Source organism: Seriola lalandi, unplaced genomic scaffold, assembly GCF_002814215.2.
Source record: "Seriola lalandi dorsalis isolate HSWRI2012SDOR001 ecotype SW California unplaced genomic scaffold, Sedor1 jcf7180002054933, whole genome shotgun sequence".
Lineage (NCBI taxonomy): Eukaryota > Metazoa > Chordata > Actinopteri > Carangiformes > Carangidae > Seriola > Seriola lalandi.
The window spans coordinates 4,245,747-4,254,784 of record NW_019525485.1 but is presented as its reverse complement, the minus strand read 5'-3'; positions in this window follow the sequence as shown (position 1 = coordinate 4,254,784).

Below are 9,038 nucleotides of genomic sequence, written 5' to 3'. Positions count from 1 at the left end.
GCAGTCACATGGACTCCCATACTGTTAAAGGTGAGGGTCGGGCCACACGAAAGCCTGGAGCTGACTCCGCTTCATAACTGACTCATGTGCAGCAGAGACGCCCGGGAGGGGTGAAGGCCTCTGGGTGTCCGTGAGGGCGGATCGCATCCTGTTCCTCCTCTTGAGAGGAGAGTGAGCAACAGCCCTACAGAAACCACCTCTTCTCCTACATGTGTGTGTGTTTGCTGCATGTATGCTCATTTTATAGCAGAATGGCAGGAGATATGTGAGTCAGTCGCGTCTATGAGACGCTGACGAAACAATTCAAGCTGCAGTTAAGAGGCATTTTGATTATTTCTGAGCTCATACGTCCTCTGCCTTCTGCTGCTGCTGGATTCATATTAATATTTCAGACGAGCCACTTGCCAAACGAAACATTGATGTTGGATGATTCTGCAAAACCCCAGATTAGGCTCAGTGTCAGAGGCAGTGAATGTAGTGCCAGTGTGTTTCAGAAGCAGTGGAAGACGCTGACAGTTTGTTTTGTTTTTGTTTTTTTTTTTACAGTAAAACATCCACATTATATTTCTCACTGTAGTACAGTTAATTCCCACATATCTTTTTTTTTTTTTCCAGCTTGGTTGTTCCTGAATGAAGAACCTCCATTGAACGCAGCAGCAGTGAGCTAATGCTAACTCACAAGTTCCTATTAGTTCATATTACTGCATATTTGAATAATAATACTCATTAGTACTTTGATGTGTCGAGAATGCCAGGCATGCACATGCTCTGCAGCATCCAGGCCCTCCTCCTCCTCCTCTTCCTCCTCCTCCCCCTCCTCCTCCTCCTCCTCCTCCTCCCTCTCCGGTGAGGCATATTGATGCAGTGGAAGGAGGTTAAGCCGTCGGTTTAGTGTCCGGGCGGCCGTGACATTCTGCCTCGCCGGCCTGTAATTGACTCGTCGGCGTGTGTATCAGTTAAACCTCGGATCACCTGCTCCGTGCTTGTCGAGGGGGTCATGATTGACAAGCTACTCTAATGCCCCGGCTCTGCAATTTGGAGCACACTGGGGTTTCTTTCACTCTGTTATTTCTGGCAGGTATTCTTTTTCCTACATTAGATTTTTTTTTTTTCTTTTTTTAAGTCTTGCACTTGGCATTTCTCACGCTTGTTTTGTTTTCATCTGTCTGTCGCTGTGTTTCTCAGCCTGTTTGGCTGTCAATCTGTCTCTCCCGCTCCCTCTCTCCATCACTATCTCTGTTTTCATCTTCCTCAGGACCCCCGACCCGGGCCCTTCTGACTCTCGGATCCAGAGTGTCAGGTGGTGTTAAAGTTACGTCGCTCTGTTGAGACCAGCTGGGGGTCTCAGTTACTCTGGAAAGTTTGCTGCTCATGCTACAGGCATGCTGCTCTGCGCTTGGCTTGGTTTCAGCTGTCTGTTCCTGTACATGTACACATACATGCACCCACCCACTCACTCTCTCTCTCTCTCTGTCACACACACACATGCTCACATTGACCATATGTTCAGCCTCCCCAGTGACGGGACCCCAGTACAGGAGCATTATCTATTTAAGGCCACTAACTCTGCGGATTAGATCAAGATCCAGACCCATAATGGCTAGTCTGGCACAGCACTGCTTAAATTAAGGCCTATCCCAATATGTCACACACGGTCACGTCAGAATACTGTGATCTCACTCACACCCAGACGTGATCACACATGCGGTAAAAATCTTCCATAGAGTTTAATTGTATTTTAACAGGTGTCACTTTTTTTCCCCTCAAATTTCCCTTAAAAGCAACGTTTACATCATTTGGAAAAATCTACGCCTCCTCATATAAGATGACAGCTGGCAGGAGAGTAAAGCAGATTACAGGTTATTATTCGCATTATGAGGCATATTAACACCTCTCATTTTAAAGAAGTAATGGTTTAGAGCTGGTAGGGAATAGTTGAAAGACTGGTGACGCAGTCGAGAGGTCAACAGGTGATTGGTGAAGGCGTGTTATGGCCGCCGATAGTTGTCGTCATCACACATAATGATTCGGCCATTTTAGTGAGCATAGTCTTAGATCTTCCACATGAACACACACACACACACACACACACACACACGTACATATGCACACACCACACGTTGTATCTTCACATGCTGTCACATGTAAACCCCACTTCCCACACACACACACACAAGACCACACACCATCCTCCCATAATGATGAAGTTGGGGCCATTTGCTATTCTGGGTTCCCGTTTTTATTTGTTTATATGGAAGCAGCTCTGTGCGGCACTTGGAGTTGGGAATGTTAGAATAATGAGACAGGCCTGTAAATAATGAAACAAAGGATGTAGTGCATCAATTAAGAGCCATTTACTGCCTCGCATCCGTCTCATCTCCATGTCTTTTTGTGCAAGTGTGTGTATGTGTGTGTGTTATTTGTTTGTGCCTGTGTGTGATTTTAGATGTGTCTTCGTGCGTGGGTTTTTTTGCAAACGCGTCCCCGCGCGCCGCACGCGTCCTTCTGAAAATACATTAATCAAATTGTGAAACATCACGTTCTCCTCTGATATGAAAATGAGCCGTCCGGAACCACATTGAGGACATTGTCACCGTAATTGCTCTTTGACAGCTATGCACACACACACACACACACACACACACACACACACACATGTAATCTTTAATTGCCTCCAAAATGTTTATGTCAAGATGGCGTTGCTAAGATAATGGCTGGGGGACTGCCTGGCCCACACTAATGGCATCTCCGTATTTAGCGCTTCACATCAGCAGAGAAATCGGCAGAGCCCATCAGATATTTAGTGGCGTGCAAAGGCTGCTATTGTTGGGGGTAATATTGTGCTGCTGGATGCTGGCCAATTCATTAAAAAACTTATCGCACCAGAAGGAAATCTAAAGCACATTGAGGCATAGCAGGAAGATTTTAATAAATATGGCTAATGTGACATTTTCAATACCCTGCTTCTCTGTTTACATGCTGGAATTTTTGTTCTTCATGTTGCTACGGCACCAAATTGTTTGGTGCTTTGCAGCCATTTTCCCCATCCCGCTCTCCTACATTGGTTACTTACATTCCAGAGGTCGTTAAATCCAACCTTCTTTTTTACGATCATAACGAAGATGGTGATAAAAAATTATCCACTGCTGTTTGTTATTCATGTAATGGGCTATAGTAGTAATGGCTATGTCAGTGACAATAACAGCCCAGACAACGTCCGAGACATAAACACAGCAGATAGATTGTAGCTGTCTGAAAAACAGACAAAAGGAGGATAATCTGTTCGTGTTGACGCCTTCATCATTTACAGTTTTAACCAAAAACTTGTCACCTTATAAAAAATAATGCGTAAGATCCCTGCGACTTTACTGACTTATCAACGTGGAAGAACAGACATCTGTTCCCATCTCCCTGTACAACCAATCATAAGCCTTAAAGCTGCAGTGATCATATTTTTTATGTTAACTATGGATCAAATGACTGTGTGTAATGGCAGACGACACAAAGCTAGCCAGTGAACATAGTGGAGTATTTAGCAGCTAGATAACAGAGCTTAAAGGAAAGTGAATATTGAACCAGAATTGTTGTACTCCACAACAACTGTAGACGCTGATATGTCAGATGTTGTGTTTTCAGCTTGTCCCCCCGCCCCCAAATGGACACTAAAGTGATTAATGCAGCTTTAAGTCACGAAGGATGGAAACAATATATTCATTGAATCGTAATACAAAGCTGAAAAGTGTGTTTTACTCACCTGTCGAGTTAAAGTTTTCAAAGGTTTCCGATGTGTGTTCATTGGCCCACCCAACTGTGATGTCACGGTGTACCGACACACCCTGGAGTACGCCTCTACATCACTGCAGCAAGGTGAGTTCGATTTGCAGCTCCACATAACTCCACCCAAACATCTGAATCAACGGGAATATATGAAAACACCTTTTAAAAATTGGCGGTTGATCTATTTGAAAACCAAATGTGATGAGGTGATAGACTCAGTCTGTCAGTCTGGCATTTCTTATTCACCAAACAGGAAACAGCCGAGTTAAGAGCTGACGTTCAGGGGGTCGGAGTCTCCGTCGCTGAGGAAAAACACCTGAATAACAGCAACTCCTCCGTCTGTCAGAACCATCAGCTCACAGGTGCAGTCTGTTCCTCTGCTCATGCATACATCTCTCTCTCTCTTTTCTCTCTGTTTCTCACCCCTCTCGCACACCGGCCAGATGTGTAAGAGTTCTTTGCACACACAAAAAAAGTTTTGAAAAAGAACAATTTGACTCCAAAATAAAAAAATGTTTGAAACATGAATGATGAGCTGTTGTGGCTGTGATCCCAGATATTCTCATAAAACTCTCCAGACAACATGAAATACAAAATGGCAACATGAAAAGGGGAAAGCAACAACAACTCTGCCACTTTGAAACACTTCCTGCCTCCTCCTTATTGGAGAGCTAAGTCTAACAGTGCATCACCACCAACCTTAAACACCTGCCATACATTTTGTGTACGATATTTTATACGCTCTAATAAAGTTGCTTCATTTGCATTTTATTAGGAAAGTTGGAAAAGTGCTCTTAAAAACATTTGACAAATGGATGGAAATGTAGCTGCACTACATCACACACTTGCCAACTCTCTCCTCTTTTCTCCCCATCTCACACACACACACACACACACACACTCCCACACTCTCAGTCCTGATCGAGCGGCTGCAGTAGTGATGACCTTGCTATCGTTTACAGCAGCTGCCAGTCCTTTGTGTGCTGTGGATCAGCTCAGTTACCCTCCCCACCACCGCCCCCTGTACATGCACTCACACACACATGCAAACACCGCAAATGGCATCCCAGTTTTAGCCTGCCTCTCCAACCTCGGCCTAATTATCATGGTACTGAAGCTGTCATAAAAAGCCTATTGTGGCCGCGTGGAAGCGAGTCTCTTCACAAACCTCGGAGAGATTGACATTTACTAAGTCGGAAACTTGCGCAGGGATTTTCTATCACAGTCGCAGAGAGCAGAAAAAGACGGATATTATGTGGGATAGGAGGCTGTGCACTGCGATGCATTCAACTCTTCCATATCTGGGCTGCAGAATAGCAAGTGAATGATTTATGGATGCGAGGACTTTCCCACAGCGGCTGAGGATTTGAAGTGGAAGCGAAATGACAACAGGCTCAGGCAGATTGTTGTATTTACTCAGCAGGAATTCAGAATGTAAACTGAAACTGGCCTTTTCAAAGTAATGGCTGGTTTTGTCGCTGTCGTTTATTTCTTCATAGCTTGAATATTAAAAACCTTGTAATCACAATCAGATTCCAACTATAATAACTGTGCAGGGTTTTGTTTTGGTGACATTGGCACAAGAGGGCTGGCAGCTTATTTAGTGTAACCACCAACAGCCAAGATGAATGTGTGATTACACAATACAGCCGGTGTCAAACCTAATCACAACATCTATTTTATCTGATTCAGGCAAAACTTTCCCACAAGTCCTCTTGAAACTTTCTGCTGCCTTTGAAACTCTTGACCATTAAATTCTATTACACAGACTGAAAAACAGGGTTAGACTTTTTCAAACAACAAGCATGACCTGTGGAGTTCCACAAGGCTCAATTGTCATGATGCAGACGACACTTGTTTCCATGGTGCGCTGAACAAAAAATGGAACTAAGATAATCATGGTGCAAAGAAGAAAGGCTGAGACCTAAAACTAAGTCAGAAATCTTGACGTGCTCATGGACTCAGGTCTAAACTTTAATAACCATTCCCAGCCATTACCATCTGATTTCGATCATAAAAGCTTGGAAAGCCTGAGCCTGAGCAAGATTTATAAAAAACTTGTCCATACTCTAATTTCCAGTAAGTTGGACTGCTGTAACTTTTCTCGGGTCTCCTCCAAAATATTTATTTTCAGGTCTCTTTGCATTGGCTTTCAGCTCAAAGTAAAGTTTTAAAAAAGTTTACTACTGCTGGTCTATAAATCTCTCAAAATATTTCAGGACCTAAATATATATCTGTTGTTTTTATTTTTTAACTTTATAAACCATCTTGGCCTCTCAGGTCATGTGGTAACACTCCAAAGTAAACACAGAGAACTAGCATTTTGTTTTTATGCTCCACGGAGCTGGAACTAACTTCCAGGAGATAGACGAGTTGTTTGTGTCTTAACATCTTGCACTGTATTAAATCATGTGTTCTTGTGTGTGTTTATAAAAAGCACTTTGAATTGCCTTTATGTGTGGCATGTTCTTTATAAATAAACCTGCTTTGTCCTGCCTTTAAATACATGTTCATTATGCACCTGTCTATCACAGATTAGTGGCTCTATAGCCTCCGTAACACCCTCTGTCTGCCTGGTCTGCTGGCACAGTGGTGGTGCATTTGATGTTAAATAGAAGAATTGGGTTTTGAGGACAAAGAAAAGTGAGCACCAGCAACAATAGAAAAATTAACAAAGAACAAACTGAATGTCAAAGACGAATCCTTTTAGATAAACTGCACACACACTGTCCAAGACATAGTCTGGCCAGCAGACTGAACACACCCGACAGCAGCGTGGCATCCAGCCTGCCTCCAGACCGTCTCCAGTTTTGAAGTTTGACTCGCTCATATGAAAGCATACTGACCCCGAGCGGGTCACGAGACGCCACAGCACTGTGGCAATTATTAATAACGAGTGTGACATGCAAGCTGCTGGCTTACACAAACAGGCTTTTGACCCCCTGAAAACAATTAGAGGCTATCGTCATGACCTTTAGATGATAACCACCCTGAAACCTGGGATTGAAAATAATGAGTCTGGCTGCAGTCATTACCTGTAGGGGAGGAGTGTGGACTGTGTGTGTGTATTGCTGTCAGAGAACAATTGCATTACAAATAAACTCCATACTGTTCACATTTTGAGGTTTTTTTTTGTTTGTGTGCGTTGCTGTTATAGCGGACAGGATTTACTATGTTTAACTTTATTTGGGTGTGATCTGAGTTGTGCTGTTATATCATGCCAGAGAGTATTCTCCTGTACAGTCCCCTCAGGTGTGTGTGTGTGTGTGTGTGTGTGTGTGTGTGTGTGTGTGTGTGTGTGTGTGTGTGTGTGTGTGTGTAGGATTGTATATATTTACTGCATCACAAGTTCACTCTAACTTCAGCTAACGTCAGCTGGAATCAGGCTTTTAAATTCAGTCCGACACGTGCAGCCGCGAGAAAGTTGAGGACAATGTTGCCAGTGCATTAGTGTGAAAGATCAACTTGTCTCTCTCTCTCTCTCTCTCTTTCTCTCTCTCACACACACACACACACACACACACACACTTTCTCTCTCTCTCTCTCTCTTTCTCTCTCCTACTTGTGTGTTTACGGTGTGTTTGCCATCCACAGAGCAGGCTAGTAGCGCTTTGTTGTGCCTCTCTGGTCCCCTTCCTCATTTGCCTTCGACAACACTGATAATCCCCCAACAAGAGCCCCCATTCAAACCCCCACCTCCATGCACATACACACACACACACACACACACACACACACACACACTAACAAACATTTCCAGATGCTCAGGAGCACATTCACATACACAAAACCCTGAGCACACAAATACAACTATGCACAGATACGTACACAGAGACACACACATATACTAGGTGCCAGCCATTGCCATGGCAACTCCAATCAGCAAAGGCTCCCTTTCCCCTATTACAGCGGGGATATGACAGTTTCTCTCTCCTTCTTTCTGCCCTCCTTGCATTATGATTGTTTCTTCTCCTTCTTCTCTTTTCCTTCCTCCCTCGTTCCCTGTGTCTTTTTCTTTATTTCCCAGCATCCACCTCTCGCTCCCTTCATTTCACACCCACTGATACAAATCATCAGCATAAGTTAAACAAAAAAAACAGAACAATAGATATTCACATCTTGAGAAATGAAGGCTTGGGTCAGCATCATGGTACTTGAGTTCAGTTCAAACCCAAGAGAAAGTGAAGATCTCTCTTTGTCCCAATCTTACTACTTGCTCTGGACTTCATTTATTCCCATATATTATGCACATAAGGTTATGTTTTTATTAATCCTCATCATAACTTTTCCCTAAAGTGTTTGAGTTGCCTAACCCTAACCACATTTCATTTGATGATGATGAGAATCTTTCCCTAACTTCAAACATACCATAGTTGAACGCAGCCTGTGTGCGATCCAGTATCCACGTTGGACTGGTTGTATCCTCTTTTTATTTTTGTAAAATGCTTTCCTTCTCTGCAGGATGCCGCACTTGCAGTTGAGACATCTCTCGGCCCACTGGCTAATGACGTCCCATTGCCTCGGACTGCAAACACAGACAATGGAAAGGGAGACCCAGGTTTGTCCAGCACGGGGTGTCCCCGCCTCTCAGTCCAAAATATACTTACATGATGTGCTGTATAAGTCACTCTGTTTTGGAAAACACTAATCTCTGCCAATTGCACCTGATGAATGGTGCAGGTGACTGACGGCTGACTCTTGCTGGCGAGTGACTTGGGGCGAGTTTCACATCGTCTCCCTGCACCAGAGAGATGATAGCTAATGGGGAGACAAGCAGAGCTGTTCACCATAAATCAGTCAAAGTGATTGTCAGATGATTGTTTTGCAAGTATTAACTTTTATATAGAATTACAATTATAGAGCAGATTTACCTCCAATCAACCCTTGGTTTGACTGTTACTGAAGTTGCTGATCATTGCGAGTTACGTTACATCTAAAACTAACGAGTTGGAGATACTGCATTGAATCAAGGTTGCTCTTCATTGCAGCTACTTGACTCCCCTCTCCTCAGCCCCCTCCCCTCCCCCTCCCACCCCTCCCCCTTCTCCTGACTGGCTGCTGAAAGGACCATTTAGGGTCCATTCACATCAAAGACCCCCTCAGTGACTTAATGGTGCCATTGTTGTTTGCTCTTCAAAAGAAACAGAGGTGAGAGGCGGAGAAAGAGAGAGAAAGGGAAAGGAAGATAATGTTCTTATTTTTGAGATAACCGCCCCTCATGTTATCACTGTCTCTTTCACACACACACATACAGGGGGAGA